Source organism: Oncorhynchus nerka, linkage group LG18 (genome assembly GCF_034236695.1).
Source record: "Oncorhynchus nerka isolate Pitt River linkage group LG18, Oner_Uvic_2.0, whole genome shotgun sequence".
Classification (NCBI taxonomy): Eukaryota; Metazoa; Chordata; class Actinopteri; order Salmoniformes; family Salmonidae; genus Oncorhynchus; species Oncorhynchus nerka.
In genome coordinates, this window is record NC_088413.1 from 34,912,848 (window position 1) to 34,931,019 (window position 18,172).

An 18,172-nucleotide genomic window follows, 5' to 3' on the forward strand; every position below is an offset into this window, starting at 1 on the left:
GTGCCGGGTGGAGATTATAACAGAACATGGCCAAGATGTTCAAATGTTCATAAATGACCAGCATTGTCAAATAATAGGTCTGGGACAGGTAGCACGTCCGGTGAACAGGTCAGGATTCCATAGCCGCAGGCAGAACAGTTGAAACTGGAGCAGCAGTTTTGTACCCTGTACAAATTTCCAACTTTACCACCACCAAAGCACCCCCAGACCATCACATTGCCTCCACCATCCTTAACAGATGGAGTCAAGCACTCCTCCAGCATTTTTTTTGCATCTCACGGATGTTCTTCTTTGTGATCCCAACCTCAAACTTACATTTGTCTGTCCATAACACTTTTTCCAATCTTCCTCTGTCCAGCGTCTGTGTTCTTTATCCCACCTTAATCTTTTATTTTTATTGGCCAGTCTGAGATATGGCCTTTTCTTTGCAACTCTTCCTAGAAGGCCAGCATCCCGGAGTCGCCTCTTCACTGTTGACGTTGAGACTGGTGTTTTGTGGGTACTATTTAATGAGGCTGCCTTGGAGGCGTCTGTTTCTCAAACTAGACACTCTAATGTACTTGTCCTCTTGCTCAGTTGTGCACCGGGGTCTCCCACTCCTCTTTCTATTCTGGTTAGAGCCAGTTTGCGCTGTTCTGTGAAGGGAGTAGTACACAGCGTTGTACGAGATCTTCAGTTTCTTAGCAATTTCTCACATGGAATAGCTTTCGATTTTCAGAAGAAAGTTATTTGTTTCTGGACAGTTTGAGCCTGTAATCGAACCCACAAATGCTGATGCTCCAGATACTCAACTAGTCTAAAGGCCAGTTTTATTGGGTCTTTAATCAGAACAGTTTTCAGCTGTTTTAACATAATTGCAAAAGGGTTTTCTAATGATCAATTAGCCTTTTAAAATGATAAACTTGGATTAGCTAACACGTGCCATTGGAACACAGGAGTGATGTCACGTTCGTCATAACGAGGAGACCAAGGTGCAGCATGATTAGAATACATTCTTTTTTATTTACACGAAGGACACTAAACAAACTAACAAAAAAACAAAACGAACGTGAAGCCATATAAACCGAGTGCTGACAGGCAACTACACATAGACAATAACCCACAAAATACCCAAGGAATATGGCTACCTAAATATGGTCCCCAATGAGAGACAACGATAAACAGCTGCCTCTGATTAGGAACCAATCTAGACAACCAAAGACATATAAACACCTAGATATACAACAACCCCTAGACAATACAAAAACTACACAAACCACCCTCGTCACACCCTGACCTAACCAAAATAATAAAGAAAACAAAGATAACTAAGGTCAGGGCGTGTGATGGTTGCTGATAATGGGCCTCTGTACGCCTATGTAGATATTCCATACAAAAATCTGCCATTTCCAGCTACAATAGTCATTTACAACATTAACGATGTCTACACTGTATTTCTGATCAATTTGATGTTATTTTAATGAACCAAAAAAAAGTAATTTTCTTTCAAAAACAAGGACATTTTCTACGTGACCCCAAACGTTTGATCAGTGGTATATATGCCCAACCACCAACCCCTCATAACAATCTTTCACTGCCTGAGGCAATAGCCAGTGAGTAATAGATGTGCGCACAAACACACACACTGGTAACTACTGGTAAGCTCTGCCTTCAATGCTTAGTCCAGATGTCACAAATCTGCCCACGAATCTGCCTGTTGAGACAGCAGCCTACCAGATGTCCAGTCAGTGTCGTGAGATGGGGGTGTGGAAATGAGAAAAGGCAGGAATAAATGCTTTTGAAAGCTAAGCAGATGGAATGAATCTCACTGCATCAAAGAACAACTGCGTTTGCAGCAAACTCAGAGAGAAATACTTGTGTTTGGTAAAATAAAAAAATATGTAAAGGCTTGCTTGGAATGTTTGAGGGACAGTTCAGAGGGCGAAACGTTGACAACGACTTTCCAAACCACTCGTGACCATTCTAGAAGTTGGTTGTGGTCGTCATCAACATCTCACGAGAACTGATCGTCAGCCACATCATCGGGGTCACTGCAAAGGTTAGACTTGGCTACATCCGGTTGGTTGCCATGGTTACCATTGCTATCTCCGTTAACACGGGCATTGCCATGGCTGCTGGAGACGGCCCTTTTGAAGCTGTGGTGGCGATGGTTGGGAATGATGGTCCTGGTGTTCACGCGGGAGAGGGTGCACATGCTGCCCTGGTGACCGGATTGGTGGCGGGTGGTGTTGTTGCGCAGCTCCAGCTCGTCATAGCTGGATACCCGGACGAACGGGCACCAATAGAACACCCGCTTGAAGCCCGCCCGGAACCTTTATCCAAACCACAACCCAAACCAGACAGATATACAATGAGTGCATGGTCAGATATTTCACATTTGAGGGGTGGCTAATGAATTCTGAAGAAGGTACACTGGTAGTTTTCTCATCTGGTCTTATTTATCTAGCCAGTGGTTGCCTAGGTTGTGTTCAGTAGGCACAAAGAAGAAAACATTTTTAAACTGAAAATCTAAATTAGTTATGAGTAAGGCTTACTAACTTCATCGTATGTTTTAGTGTCTACTGAACAGCACTCAGGTGCTAGATCCTACCTGCTGTTGAGGCAGCAGTAGATGATGGGGTTGTACATGGTGGAGCTCATGGCCAGCCACAGCACTGACAGGTAGACCTGCTGGATGGACTTCCACCTCATCAGAGCCTTGTTGAGGCCCGTCGCGATGAAGTAGACGTGGTACGGCAGCCAGCAGAGGGTGAAAGTCACCACCACAATGATCATCATCTTCACCACCTGGGAGTTAGGAATGGGGATAGTAGGAGGATTGGAGGAATAGAGAGACAGGGAAGGAGGGGGAGACAGGGAGGTGGAGAAAGCAATGAGAAAAAGAGAGTAGAGAATAAGAAGAGAGAGAGAGGAAAAATAAAGTATATTGTCTTTATTCTGTGTAGCTTTGAGACTCGATCAAAAATCAACAGCTGGTCGGCCACCTCATGCCAGGTTTCACAGAGAGCCTGATTCTGAGATGGACAGAATGTGTGATGCTCAATATATTCTCACAAGCGTGGGCACCATGATTGATTCATCATCAGGTTGGCATTTTCATTCCGTCCTGGAAGCCACAGCAATTTAGGATATACTTTTTTCATCACGACAACCCCTTTCAAAAGAGCCATTCACACAACCTCAAAATAGAATTGCTTCATTTGCACATAAATGGTCAGGACAACCATTGGTGGTCCAATGGTCCATACATTGGCGATGGTAGAGCCACAATAGAATTAGGTGCATTCTATAACCTGACAATCTAGAGCCATCACAAAGGAAGCAGCTCACTTCAAAGATCCTGTGAAATTCTTGAACTGATTGTGTCAATTAAAATCCTCCAAGAGCATTTCTAAACTTGAAATCAGATCTGCATTCGCAAAACGTTAGCACTTTGTTGCCTTGTATGGAGGAGTTCTGACAAATTTAATCTAATAGAATTTGACTTTTGTTTCTTTACACCGAATATCAAAGCTCAGACACGCCCGAACCATGCAAACTGCTCTTTGTCCAGTGACGAAGATTTCTGTCCATGTACAGTTGAAGTCGGAAGTTTACATACACCTTAGCCAAATACATTTAAACACAGTTATTCACAATTCCTGACATTTAATCCTAGTAAAAATTCCCTGTTTTAGGTCCGTTAGGATCACCACTTTATTCTAAGAATGTGAAATGTCAGAATAATAGTGCACAGAGTGATTTATTTCAGCTTTTACTTCTTTTATCACATTCCCAGTGGGTCAGAAGTTTACATACATTCAAATAGTATTTGGTTGCATTGCCTTTAAATTGTTTAACTTGGGTTAGGTTTCGGGTAGCCTTCCACAAGCTTCCCACAATAAGTTGGGTGAATTTTGGCACATCCCTCCTGACAGAGCTGATGTAACTGAGTCAGGTTTGTAGGCCTCGTTGCTCGCACACGCTTTTTCAGTTCTGCCCACACATTTTCTATAGGATTGAGGTCAGGGCTTTGTGATGGCCACTCCAATACCTTGACTTGGTTGTCCTTTAGCCATTTGCCACAACTTTGGAAGTATGCTTGGGATCATTGTCCATTTGGAAGACCCATTTGCGACCAATCTTTAACTGATGTCTTGAGATGTTGCTTCAATATATCCACATAATTTTCCTTCCCTCATGATGCCATCTATTTTGTGAAGTGCACCAGTCCCTCCTGTAGCAAAGCACCCATACAACATGATGCTGCCACCCTCGTGATTCACGGTTGGTATGGTGTTCGTCAGCTTGCAAGCCTCCCACTTTTTCCTCCAAACATAACGATGGTCATTATGGCCAAACAGTTCTATTTTTGCTTCATCAGACCAGAAGACATTTCTCTAAAATGTATGATCTTTGTCCCCATGGCGATTTTGGAGCAGTGGCTTCTTCCTTGTTGAGCGGCCTTTCAGGTTATGTCGATATAGGACTCGTTTTACTGTGGATATAGGTACTTTTGTACCTGTTTCCTTCAGCACCTTCAGAAGGTCCTTTGTTGTTGTTCTGGAATTCATTTGCATTTTTCGCACCATAGTACGTTATTCTCTAGGAGACAGAACGTGTCTACTTCCTGAGCGGAATGAAGGCTGCGTGGTCCCATGGTGTTTATACTTGCAAACTATTGTTTGTACAGATGAACGTGGTACTTTCAGGCATTTGGAAATTGCTCCCAAGGATGAACCAGACTTGTGGAGGTCTACAATTGTTTGTTCTGAGATCTTGGCTGATTTCTTTTGATTTTCCCATGATGTCAAGCAAAGAGGCACTGAGTTTGAAGGTAGGCCTTGAAATACATCCACAGGTACACCTCCAATTGACTCAAATTATGTCAATTAGCCCATCAGAAGGTTCTAATGCCATGACATAATTATGTATAATTTTCCAAGCTGTTAAAACTTCTTAGGGCTGAGATCCCGTTAACGGGATCGATATGACAACAGCCAGTGAAAGTGCATGGCGCCAAATTCAAAACAACAGAAATCTCATAATTACATTTCCTCAAACATACAGGTATTTTATACCATTTTAAATGTAATCTTGTTGTTAATCCCACCACAGTGTCCGATTTTAAATAGGCTTTACAGCGAAAGCACCACTAACGATTATGTTAGGTCAGAGCAATATCACAGAAAAACACAGCCATTTTTCCAGCCAAAGAGTCACAAAAATCAGAAATAGAGAATTAATCACTAACCTTTGATGATCTTCATCAGATGACACTCATAGGACTTCATGTTACACAATACGTTTTGTTCGATAAAGTTCATAATTATATAAAAAAATCTCAGTATACATTGGCACGTTAAGTTCAGTAGTTCCAAAAACATCTGGTGATTTTGCAGAGAGCCACATCAATTCACAGAAATACTCATTATAAATGTTGATGAAAATACAAGTGTTATCCATGGAAATATAGACAAACTTCTCCTTAATGCAACCGCATTTTTACCTTTATTTTACTAGGCAAGTCAGTTAAGATCAAATTCTTATTTTCAATGACAGCCTAGGAACAGTGGGTTAACTGCCTGTTCAAGAGCAGAATGACAGATTTTGTACCTTGTCAGCTCAGGGATTTGAACTTGCAACCTTTCAGTTACTAGTCCAATGCTCTAACCACTAGGCTACCCTCCCGCCCCAATATGCATATATTAGCCATAAAGCCATAGAGCAATAGTGATTGTGATCTCCAATGAATGGTTAGTCTGTCAGTCAAACAGTCTGAGAATCTCCCCAAAGCCTTTCACATAGATTCTATTCTGTCACTTTGCCCTTTAGATTTAACCTACATTCGCTAAACCTTTGAGATTCTCCATTGAGCATGCCTTTAAATCCAGCACTAGACTTAATCTGGGTCTGGGAAACAAAGCACTAACGGGTGGAAAAGTGTTTATATACCGATATGACATCCAACAGATATAGACATCCTAAAGACTTAAAAAAAAATTAACTACAGTATGTCTCTGGGCTTGGTCATGTTTAACATATGACACACGAAAAATGCTAACATCAGGGATATTTACTTGCATTGGTTTTGGACCAAGAATGCAAAATAAGTTAGCATTTGGAGATGGTGGCCATACAAACAAAACCAGGATTGCTCTTTTTACCTTGTACATAGGCTGCTTACAGGGTAAGGAAACTAATATGTAACTTTGTTATTTGGCTGAACCATCCTTTTAACTCCCAAGTAGAAAATGAATACAAATACAGCAGTACTTCATCCCCATAAGGTCGGAATTGAATTACCCTTGATGTAGGAGCTCTGAAGTCAATCTCACTTTGGTGGAGAAGACTCACAGCTGGTGTTAAGCCCTTCATCACAGACTAAGGATAGTCATACAGAGAACAACAACAACGGCATCTGACGATGAATGATTTTGTCGTGATTGCAGTCTGTTGGGGCACACACGAACACAACTCCATAAAAGGCAACAACAAACATTTTTTTTACGACAGCTGCTTGGGTTAAACAAGTTAGGCTAAATGAATGAATTAGAAGGTGCTCTTTAGAGGGGTTCATAGTTCATGTTTTCACGTATGAAAACATTCCAAAGCACTCTTCGGATACGAAATCAGCATTTACATTCTTTAGCTTTTCTAAAGTGGTTTCACAGCTTTGACAACGGATCACATTGAAACGCGGGTCAAACTTTATTCATTAACTTCCAACGTGAAAAGGATAATCAAGTGATCAATCAAGCTGTCAGTTACCTTGTTTATGAACAATAACAATTAGGATCTTATAATGAAGGATCAACTAGCTCTACCTGCATTATCTTCTGGACGGTTAATAATGTGGCATAAAGCTTATGAAGCGGTGGCATCTCTTTGTATGTACAGTGTGTCTGGGACTCTGGGTCTAATGACGAGCAAACGGTGTCTGGTGGAATTCTCTCCGGAGCTACATAAAGCAGGAGAAAGGGTATCCATGACGCATGACACAGCAGGTCAGCAGGTATTTGACGTGAGAGCACTGGTGGTCTGCCCGAAGCCGTCACAGCATGGGTAAATTGAGCTTGGTGGGAACAGATCACTGATCACTGAGTAGGACCTGGCGGTTTGACAATGGGTGACATGCAGCCTAGTGAACCTCTCCCAGCCCTCTTCTAGCTAAGGTTAAAAGAGTTTGGCAGGGACGTTAATGGCAAATCCAGCAACAGGCTTATGAAAATGATCCAGACATTTAGCAGGCGCTTTTATCCTAAATGACTTCTAGTCTGTATTTATGGCCCATTCAAACCCACTGAGTAATTGGAACGGTGTATAAGTGCGAGGTTAACTAACCCTCCATCCACTGCGTTGCTCAAACTAAATCAAATGAAATCAAGTTTATGTGAGATGCATTTCACACAAAAAACCATCAACAACAACAAAAACTATAAAACAAACCAGTTTTGAAATAAGAGCAAGTAACAACACCAAACATGTGCTGGTGCCCAGATCAAATGTCAGGCAGGATCCCAGGGGTACATCCCTGGTTGAAACTGTAAATTATTATGGTTTCATGGCCTCAGCCATCTGTCCAAAACAAAGAACTAGGTGTGCTGATCCCCCCCGTAATCTGAGTGTAATCCTCATGAATAAAACAATAACAACCCTGAAATATAGACTGGGTTTCCTCACAGGGTGTCCTTGAATAATCCCATATCCCAATAATTCCCCTATCTAGTAGATGTGTCATATTGGCCACTGCCTTTCTATAATCTGTGCTCCTGTAATGTTAAACCCACATCTGGCCTAATAGATGTTAGTCATACGGGTTCAAATGACCTGAATCCTTATGGATAACTGTGGGGACCAGGGTCCGTATGTATAAAGCATTTCAGAATAGAAGTGCTGATTTATGACCAGTTTTGCTTTTTAGATCACAATGAATGAGGTAACATGGACAGGGGGAACCTGATCCTAGATCAGCACTCCAACTCTGAGACGTTTAAGACATACGGCGCCTGGACTCCAAGCAAAGATGAATGAAGAGATAGACTGTGTCCAGTTAATAGACTGTGTCCAGTTAATATAATGCATTTTCATCTCTAAAGAGGAGACGAATCTCTGTTGTTTCCCTGCGTAACGTTGGATCATTCATATTCATGGATCATTCATATATCTTTATGTACATATTCTTTATCCCCTTACACTGTGTATAAGACAGTAGTTTTGGAATTGTTAGTTAGATTACTTGTTGGTTATTACTGCATTGTCGGAACTAGAAGCAAAAGCATTTCGCTACACTCGCATTAAACATCTGCTAACCATGTGTATGTGACAAATACAATTTGATTTGATTTGCTTTGATTTGGGTAGCCAAATCCAGTGGGATTGTGCCAGTTAAAGTGAATGGCTGAATCTACTGAATTCAATTAATGGTCGACGCGTTGGTTTACAAATGGAATACACATGCTTTACCAATTGACCTTATGTGTATAATGGAGTTGTACTTTTGCGTTACCTTCCTCTTGGCTGTGAGCTGGCTGTGGTAGTTGTCTGATGCTTCCCCTGGGATCTCTCCTCCCCACAGCGTCACCCCCACAATGGTGTAGGTGATACCCATCACCACTAGGGGCAGCACATACACCAGCACCGTCACAATGATATGATACCTGTATGCCAGAGAATAATAGATAGCTGTAAGAGGAAGGAAAAGCAGAGCATTCCTGTGAATGTAATGTTCATCTATTTCACATTCATATTCATTAGTCTAGTTTGCTCTCCTCCTTAACTAGTCTGTATTGGTTGTGACAGGAGAGCAGATACCTGATAAATAGATAGATCGAGATCAATCTATCTAACTAATCTCATTATCCTATGTGTAGTAAATTCCCATACTCATACGGACTGACTTTCCAATTACCCAATCGCCACCCAGTTCTTCCTCCAGAAGCAGGACACTCACCACCTTAACTTAACTCACCTGTATGCAATCAATGTGGCAACCTTTGAACTTTGAACAAACCTTCAGTTAATTCCAGATTTTGTTGATACAAACAATTATTCAAGGATGTGTTTATTCAAAGTACACTGAACAAAAAATATATTCTCAACATGCAACAATTTTAAAGATTTTACTGAGTTACAGATCATACAGGGAAATCATTCAATTTAAATTAATTAATTAGGCCCTAATCTATGGATTGCACATGACTGGTAATACAGATATGCATCTGTTGGTGGCACAGATACATGTATCTTTAAAAAACATTAGGGGTGTGGATCAGAAAACCAATCAGTATCTGGTGTGACCACCATTTGCCTCATGCAGCGCGACACATGTCCTTCGCATAGAGTTGGTCAGGCTGTTGATTGTGGCCTATGGAATGTTTTTCCGCTCCTCTTCAATGGCTTTGCGAAATTGCTAGATATTGGTGGGAACTGGGACACACTCGTACATGTCAATCCAGAGCATCCCAAACGCTCAATGGGTGACATGTCTGGTGAGTATGCAGGCCATGGAAGAACTGGGAAATGTTCAGCTTCCAGGAATTGTTTACAGATCCTGCTGAATCATGAGGTGATGGCAGCGGATGAATGGCTCGACAATGGGCCTCAGGATCTCGTCTTGGTATCTCTGTGCATTCAAATTGCCATTGACAAAATGCAATTGTGTTTTGTCTGTAGCTTATGCCTGCCCATACTATAACCCAACCGCCACCATGGGGCACTCTGTTCACAACATTGACATCAGCAAACTGCTCCCCCACACGATGCCATACACTCTGTCTTCCATCTGCAGTTGAAACCGGATTCATGCGCGAAGAGAACACTTCTCCAGCGTGCCAGTGGCCATCGAAGGTGAGCATTTGCCCACTGAAGTCGGTTAGGACACCACAGTCAGGTCAAGACCCTGGTGAGGATGACGAGCACGCAGATGAGCTTCCCTGAGACGGTTTCTGACAGTTTATGCAGAGATTCTTCCGTTTCATTAGCTGTCCATGTGGCCAGTCTCAGATGATCCACAGATGAAGAAGACGGATGTGCAGGTCCTGGGCTGGCGTGGTTGCACATGGTCTGCGGTTCTGAGGCCGGTTGGATGTACTGCCAAATTCTCTAAAACGACGTTGGGCATACATACTGCCAAATTCTCTAAAATTATGTTGGGAGGTGGCTTATGGTAGAGAAATTACATTTAATTATCTGGCAACAGCTCTGGTGGACATTCCTGCAGTCAGCATGCCAATTATCGACTCTCTCAAAACTTGACACATCTGTGGCATTGTGCTGTGTGACAAAACTGCACATTTTAGAGTGGCATTTTATTGTCCTCAGCACAAGGTGCACCTGTGTAATGATCATGCTATTTAATCAGCTTATTGAAATGCCACGCCTGTCAGGTGGATGGATTATCTTGGCAAAGTAGAAGTTGTGACAAACAGGGATGGCGCCGGAGCGTGCCGGATGGGATGGCGACCAAATTATCGGCTCTTAACCAACTATGTTATTTTGTTTGTTTTTTCGCGTTGTTCGTAACTTGTTTTGTACATAATGTTGCTGCTACCATCTCATATGACCGAAAAGAGCTTCTGCACATCAGAACTACGATTACTCACCTCAGATTTGATTTAGAGTTTTTCTTCAATGAGTCAGACGGGAGGGATATACTACACACACCCGACCAGGCCCAAATCCCCATCAATCGCTGGAGAAGGAAACTGAGATTTTGCGGAAAAAGATCAGGGTGCCTTGTGAGGATCAGGTGACGAGTGGCTAATCTTCCCTTGCCTTCCGTCCTGCTAGCTAACATTCAATCGCTGGAAAAACAATGGGACGAACTGAAAGCACGTATATCCTACCAACGGGTCATTAAAATTATAATATCTTATGTTTCACTGAGTCATGGCTGAATGATGACATTAAGAACATACAGCTGGCGGGTTATACACTCTATAGGCAGGATAGAACAGCAGCCTCTGGTAAGACACGGGGCGGGGGCCTATGCATATATGTAAACAACACCTGGCGCACGATATCTAAGGAAGGTTTTGCTCGCCTGAGTTAGTGTGGTCTACAGCTTATCATGAGATTCTCTATCTACCTAGAGAGTTTTCATCTGTATTTTTCGTAGCTGTCGACATACCACCACAGACCGATGCTGGCACTAAAACCACACTCAGTGAGCTGTATTCCGCCATAAGCAAACAGGAAAATGCTCATCCAGAGGCGGCGCTCCTAGTTACCAGGGACTTTAATGCAAGGAAACTTAAATCAGTTTTACCTAATTTCGATCAGCATGTTAAATGTGCAACCAGAGGGAAAACATTTTTAGACCACATTTACTCCACACAGAGAGACGCGTACAAAGCTCTACCTCGCACTTCATTTGGCAAATCTGACCATAATTCTATCCTCCTGCTTACAAGCAAAAATTCAAGCAAGAATCACCAGTGACTCGCGTTTATACAAATGTGGTCAGATGAAGCAGATGCTAAACTACAGGACTGTTTTGCTAGCACAGACTGGAATATGTTCCAGGATTCTTCCACATTGAGGAGTACACAATATCAGTCACTGTCTTTATCAATAAGTGCATGGAGGACGTAGTTCCCACAGTGACCGAACATACATACCCCAACCAGAAGCTATGGATTGCAGGTTAAGGGCTTGTAAGTAAGCATTTCCCTGTTGTATTTGGCGTATGTGACAAATTATTTGATTTGATTCTTATTTTTTTATATAAATAAGCGTTTTGTGCATATGGAACATTTCTGGGAACTTTTATTTCAGCTCATGAAACATTGGACAAACAGTTTACATGTTGCGTTTATATTTTTGTTCAGTAAAGGTTTGTGCTCCTTTATAGTTGTCACGACTTCTGCCGAAGTTGGTCCCTCTCCTTGTTCGGGCTGCGTTCGACGTCACCTGTTTTCTAGTCACCACCGATCCACGTTTCATTTTCCATTTGTTTTGTCTGCATTGTACACACCTGGTTTCCATTCCATAATTATTGTTCCCTATTTAACCCTCTGGTTTCCCCCTTGGTTTTGTGCGTGTTTGTTCATGTTACGTTGTCTCGTATATGTGAACTGGTATTTTGTCTCCTTCGAATTTTGTTATGAGTAAAGTTACGGTATTTACTCATCTCTGTGTCCTGCACCTGACTCCTAGACTCTTAACAATAGTGTAGCTTTGATTTGAGCCCATTTGATGTGTTTTTCTATGTGCCATTATTCATAGTATTATTTGTTGGTTTCTAAGTAGGTTTGTCTGTGTAGATATTGATTTTGTTACTTAGATCATTTTTCATATTGTAGTTACTATTGAGTTTTGAGTATATTTGGATGTATTTGCTTTTGACTAGTGCCTGCATAATTGGCCACGTTAATTGCCTTACAATGCTGTTCCTGGAGAGCTAGTTGTAACTAACCTGATTCATTTTATCAACCAGCTAATTATTCAAATCATGTGTGCTAGATTAGGGTTGGAGTGAAAATTAGGGTTGCTCTCCAGGAATTAGGGAAAGAGCCCTGCCTTACATTGATATGTAAGGTGGTGATTATATTGTTGATTCCTAGAGAGAAGCATACTTATCCTAGCAACATTCTTTAATCTATTAATAAACGGAGAATTAGCCCTTTTGAAGTGTATCTCCAACTTCCAGTGTTCTATTTGATACACCACCACGGTAGCCCACACCCAAACCACCAGCAGCAAGGTGAACACCTTATACAGTTTCATTACCAATCAACCCAAAACTGTTTTCAGATCAGTGAAGATGAACAAGAGGAGGTGAGTCAAGGTAGCCACTTTAGACTATTGAGATGCACCCGGAGTGTCTCACTCACATGAAGGAGTCATCCGAGGGCCGGGGCCAGGCCACGTAGCATATGGTCCGGCGGGGAAGGATACGGATGGTGGAGTTGAAGCAGAGGGGGAAGGCCAGCACCACGGCCAGCGCCCAGATACACACGATCACCACCTTGGTAGCTGTAGCTGACAGCCGTGGTTTCAGCGGGTGGATGATGGCCATGTACCTGCAGGGATGTCAAATCAAATGAAATCAATCTGTATTTAATAGCACATTTCAGACATGAATGTGACGCAATGTGCTTCACAGGAGAAAAAAAACATAAATAAAAAAACAACAAGTAGAAACAGAAATATTTACTACACAAACAAACATAAGAGTATAAAAAACTAAAGAACAATTAAAACTGAAAGTCTAAAAAATAATTATTTTTTAACTTTTTTAACTAGACAAGTCAGTTAAGAACAAACTCTTATTTTCAATGTCAGCCTAGGAACAGTGGGTTAACTGCCTGTTCAGGGGCAGAACGACAGATTTGTACCTTGTCAGCTCAGGGGTTTGAACTTGCAACCTTCCAGCTACTTGTCCAACACTCTTACCACTAGGCTACCCTGCCACCCCTAAGGAAAAGCAAAACTAAAAAAGGTGTGTTGTAAGATATATTTTAAATATGTCCACAGTTTCGGCTCCTCTCAGGTTGTCTGGCAGACATTTCCAGAGGCTGGGGTAGTAGTAACTAAAGGCTGCCTCTCCATGCCTCTTGGTCCTAGGCTTTGGGATAGTTAAAAGGCCAGTGCCAGAGGACTGAGTGACCTCCTGGGTACATAACTCAAAAGCATGTCTGACATGTATTGGGGTGCACAATTGTGGATTGATTTAAAAACCAATCGAATCTTAAAATGTATTCTTAAACGCACAGATAGCCAGCGCAGAGACTTTAAAACATGTGTAATGTGTGCTCTTTGTCTGGCCTTGTTGCTGCAGTCTGTATGTTTTGCAGTTGGCCAATGGCTTTCTTGGGTAGACCAGACAGGAGAGCATTACAGTAGTAAAGCCTGCTGTAATAAAAGCATGGATGAGTCTCTCTGTATCAGCCTGAGAGAGAAACAGCCCCACCATGGCAATGTTCCTCAGGTGGTAAAAGCTATTTTGGTCACATTCCTAATGTGTGATTCGAAATTGAGTTCAGAATCTAAAATGACACCTATGTTTTTTAGCTAGTGTTTTATCTTATTTGACAGTGAATTAAAATATTAATATTAATGAAATATATATAGATTCTGTGTGCATTGGCTCCAATTATAAGTACCTCGGTCTTGTCTTGATTTAGCTGAAGGAAGTTGTGAGCCTTCCAAGTATTTAAATCACTAATACGGTCTAATAATTTATCTGTGGAGCTAAAACTGCTCTGGTGACACAGAAATGTAAAGCTGTGTATTGTTTGTGTAGTTGTGAAAATCAATGTTGTGCGTTCTGATAACAGTACTGAACCCAAAATCGAACCTTGTGAACCTTGTGGAACGCCACATAGGATATGACATTTGACTCTCGACTAGGTCCTAAACCAATTTAGAACTAGAGGGAAGAGACCAACCCACCTCTGCAGTTTGTCCAAAATGACAACATCATGCAGCACTTAAATCAAAGAGTACATGGAAAGAGAGCTGTTCAGCATCTGTGTTGGCTCTAAGATCATTTAACACTTTAACTTAGGCTGTCCCTGTGCTTTAACGGGCAAGACAACAATATTGGATTTTTTCAAAAATAATTAAGCTGTATAAAAAAAAACAATTTCTGGAAGGTTGGAGATTGGCCAAAAATTGCTAAGAGCTGGAGAATCTAGATTACATTTCTTCAGAAGGGGTTTCACCCATGGCAGTTGTTAGTGGAGTGGGGAAAGTGCCTGTGAAATAGGGAGTGATTAACCATGTAAAATAACTCCATAGTGCCTTTGCGTGGTAAGCTAGGGCACATACCATCACACTTCTCATCAGGTCTTGCTTGACTGATACCCAGCCTAAATGTTTATTATCTTATCTCTGAAACAGGGTTATAGCCAGCACTGGTGACTGACATTTAAACAGTATAGCATAATGAAATTATATGTCCTTACAGATGAGAGCATTTGTAAAAAATGGAGGCTGCCCCCCCCCCAGCTGTAGTCCAGGGGGAGGCTTCAACAAGAGTGGCACTACAGTCTGAAGACTGCCATGTTTCAATGAAAAAATGCAATCAACTTTGCGCCCAGTAATGAGTGTGGGCCACTCTGCCCCTGGGGCATCTGCCTCGAGGTAACCAATAGAATAACAACCAAATTATTAACATTACAACCACGTTTTTCTCCAGTCTATCAGAATAGAAGACATGACAATTTGTATGAACTCACTAAAAGTCAAACTCACTACAGCAGGCTTCACGGTCCACCCCTCCTTCACCCGGTCCCAGCGGGATTCGGCTCACACTCCCGAGGGAGTACTAAAGCCTAACGTTACTGTCATAGGCTACCTGTCTATTTACTTTTGCGCATGGTTGGCTATTAAATGAGCGATAAATGGTAGCCTAATATTTTCTTGTATAGAGGGAATAAACCAGTTATGTCAGAAAAGTAGAGATTTAGGCCTATGTAATTAAAGTAAATATAGGCTATTAGGCGAGATGCTGCTATGTCATCTTCTTACCAAAGCCAAATGCATCTGTTCTATATAGGCCTACGTTTGAATGTTTTTATTAGCCTACCATTAATTATTAGAATTTTCGTGCATCAAACACCTCCATTTCCCCCAAAATAACAATATTTGTTTGCAATACAGTTGATCAACCAGCATAAGTTCTGAGTCTGCATGGTCTTAGATATACATAGAGATACACACCTTCCCATCAAGTTCAAAATGGATAAATACAAACTTTTGTAGGAAAACTGGCACAGCAGGGTAAATCAAGTGTGTGCCTGTGTACACACTTGCTTGCTTGTTTGCATGTGTACGCACATGTGCGTGTGTGTATGTGGGGCCGCTTGCTCGCTCGTGTGTGTCTGTGTGTTGGTGCGAGTATAGCTTTCATATAAGCACTCTTGGCACTTAAAGACATTATTTCACTGCAGGTACTCCATTTTTATTATTTAATCAGCACTTCCCTCCATAATGATAGGTTGTCTGCACAGTGGAGCTCATTAGAAGTATTCTGGCTCTTTTATACATCAACTGAGTAATGAAATGCTTGATCAAATCCTCAACAACCTCAATTGTTTTCTCATTTTGTCTGCCTCCCAAATGGCACCCTATTCCTTTTATAGTGCAGTACTTTTGCCCAGCACTCATAGAGATCAAAAGTGGTGAAATCAAATAGGGAAAGGGGTGCCATTTGGGATGCACATTGTGTTGCCGGATCTTTATTGGTTAGATTAGTGCATTAAAAGCTACATTCTTACATTCTCATTTTGACAGAATGTAAGGAGAGGGTTGGTTTCCGTGTGTGTGTGTGTGTGTGTGTGTGTGTGTGTGTGTGTGTGTGTGTGTGTGTGTGTGTGTGTGTGTGTGTGTGTGTGTGTGTGTGTTAATAACCTGTATGCATACATAGCATGCATAACAGGGTACTATGATGATGTATGAAAATGATGGCATCTGAGCAACATCAGGGTACCTTGTTATACCGTTAGGCCTACCTTTTTCTTATTTAATTTAAGGGGTTTGATTATAGAATCTGTACATTAGGCTATTATTCATGAAACCGGCCTAGTATTAAATAATTAATAATTAATTTTCACATTTAATATGTAATAAAATGTTAGAGATTGAAGTTGATGTCTCCAGAGCTCACCTGTCGACTGCGATTGCGCACATTGAATAGATGCTTGAAAACACTGCTGTGACAGGGAAAAAGTTGTGGAACTTGCAGTATGATTCTCCAAAGTACCAATTGCCGTGAGCAGCGTATATGAAATTAATCAACGTGTTGAACGCGGCCATTAAGGCGTCAGAGAAAGCCAAGTTGAGTAAAAAGTAGTTTGTCACGGTTCGCATCCTCTTGTGCGCTAATACGATCCAAATCACTATCAGGTTCCCAAAAACCGCTACCGCGAGCACAAGGCTGTACGCGACCGACCATAGCACGATGCGCCAAGCCGGTTGTACGAACTGATTTGTAAAGGTCCTAGTTGTGTTTGATCCGTTGTTTGCCGCAGCCATTCCTCTAGTCTCCCTGCCGAGATTTACTTGGATTCAATGCCTGGAGGTGGCATCAGTTTTATTGGCACACAACTCCGCAGCGCACCAAGACGCGCAAATGCTCTGCTCAATATGGTCACGTTGTCCCTCTTCATTTATGTTGCTGTTCCCGTCAATACAGGGCCAACGCGTTTGGGAGACAGTCGTAACAAAATGTCCAGTGACAACTCCAATAAATAATTGACACTTGAGGAGCGCGGAACTTCTGACCCACAGGATAGGCTACTACTTAAATAGGCGACCGATTATATTCGAACAGTTCTTCTTTCTAATAGCATCCTCAGTCATTCACTTGAATGCATCCGAATGCAACTGCGCAACACTTTGAAAACGGTAGATCCTTCCATACAAATAAGACATAAACATATGGCAAGCATGGAATTTGATGGCGAGTCAGTTAGAAATGCCTTACATAATCCTGATAAACGACATGCATGCATCAGGAACTGATGAAAGGTCTGCCGCATCTGTCGCCTCCATTGACTGAGTCATTAATTTCACTCATGGGACATCTCCGTGATCAATGCTACTTTGTCATTGTCACTGCAAGTATTGAAAAGTTACTTGACTAAGTTTATTAAACAGTCATATTTGACAAAAGTGTCAAGTATCTCCAAAATGTGTTGTTTTTACCCTAAATAACTCTTAATTTCCAAGATCGATTTTCAATAGATGGATCTGCCAAGGCCTTACCACCTAAATGAATTCAGTTCTCAATTGGCCTATGTCAACCTTTTCCCGATGGACTGACTCTATGATCCTAATGCACTCACTCAAAAAAATCAATCAAACTTTCAGGGTACCAAACCAAGATGTGTTTTTGAGGCTTTAGCTTTGCAGATCTTGCCCCCTTGTGACTGATCAACTTGTATCTCAAAACGAAAGTCACATTATCCAAAAACTACACAGCCCCCCTATGTATTCAACAGCATCCAAACCACTGAGCATCCTCATTTGTGTCACCTAAACAGTATGGAAAGGACATATAGGCTTCATCCCAAACGGCACCCTATTCCCATTATAGTGCATTACTTTGGGGTCTCTGGTCAAATGTGGTGCACTATATAGGGAATAGTGTGTTATTTGGGACACACTCAGGGGCAAGTGGGGAAGTGCCTTTGATCCACTGATCTACATGCTCAGTATCAAAAGTATAAAATATGACGCCACA

General features: G+C 41.7%; 1 pseudogene; it reads right to left on the bottom strand.

Annotated features, from left to right (window-relative positions):
• Positions 1–949: 949 nt before the first annotated feature.
• LOC115146577 (neuromedin-K receptor-like) lies at positions 950–17,047 on the bottom strand (annotated as a pseudogene).
• Positions 17,048–18,172: the final 1,125 nt, after the last annotated feature.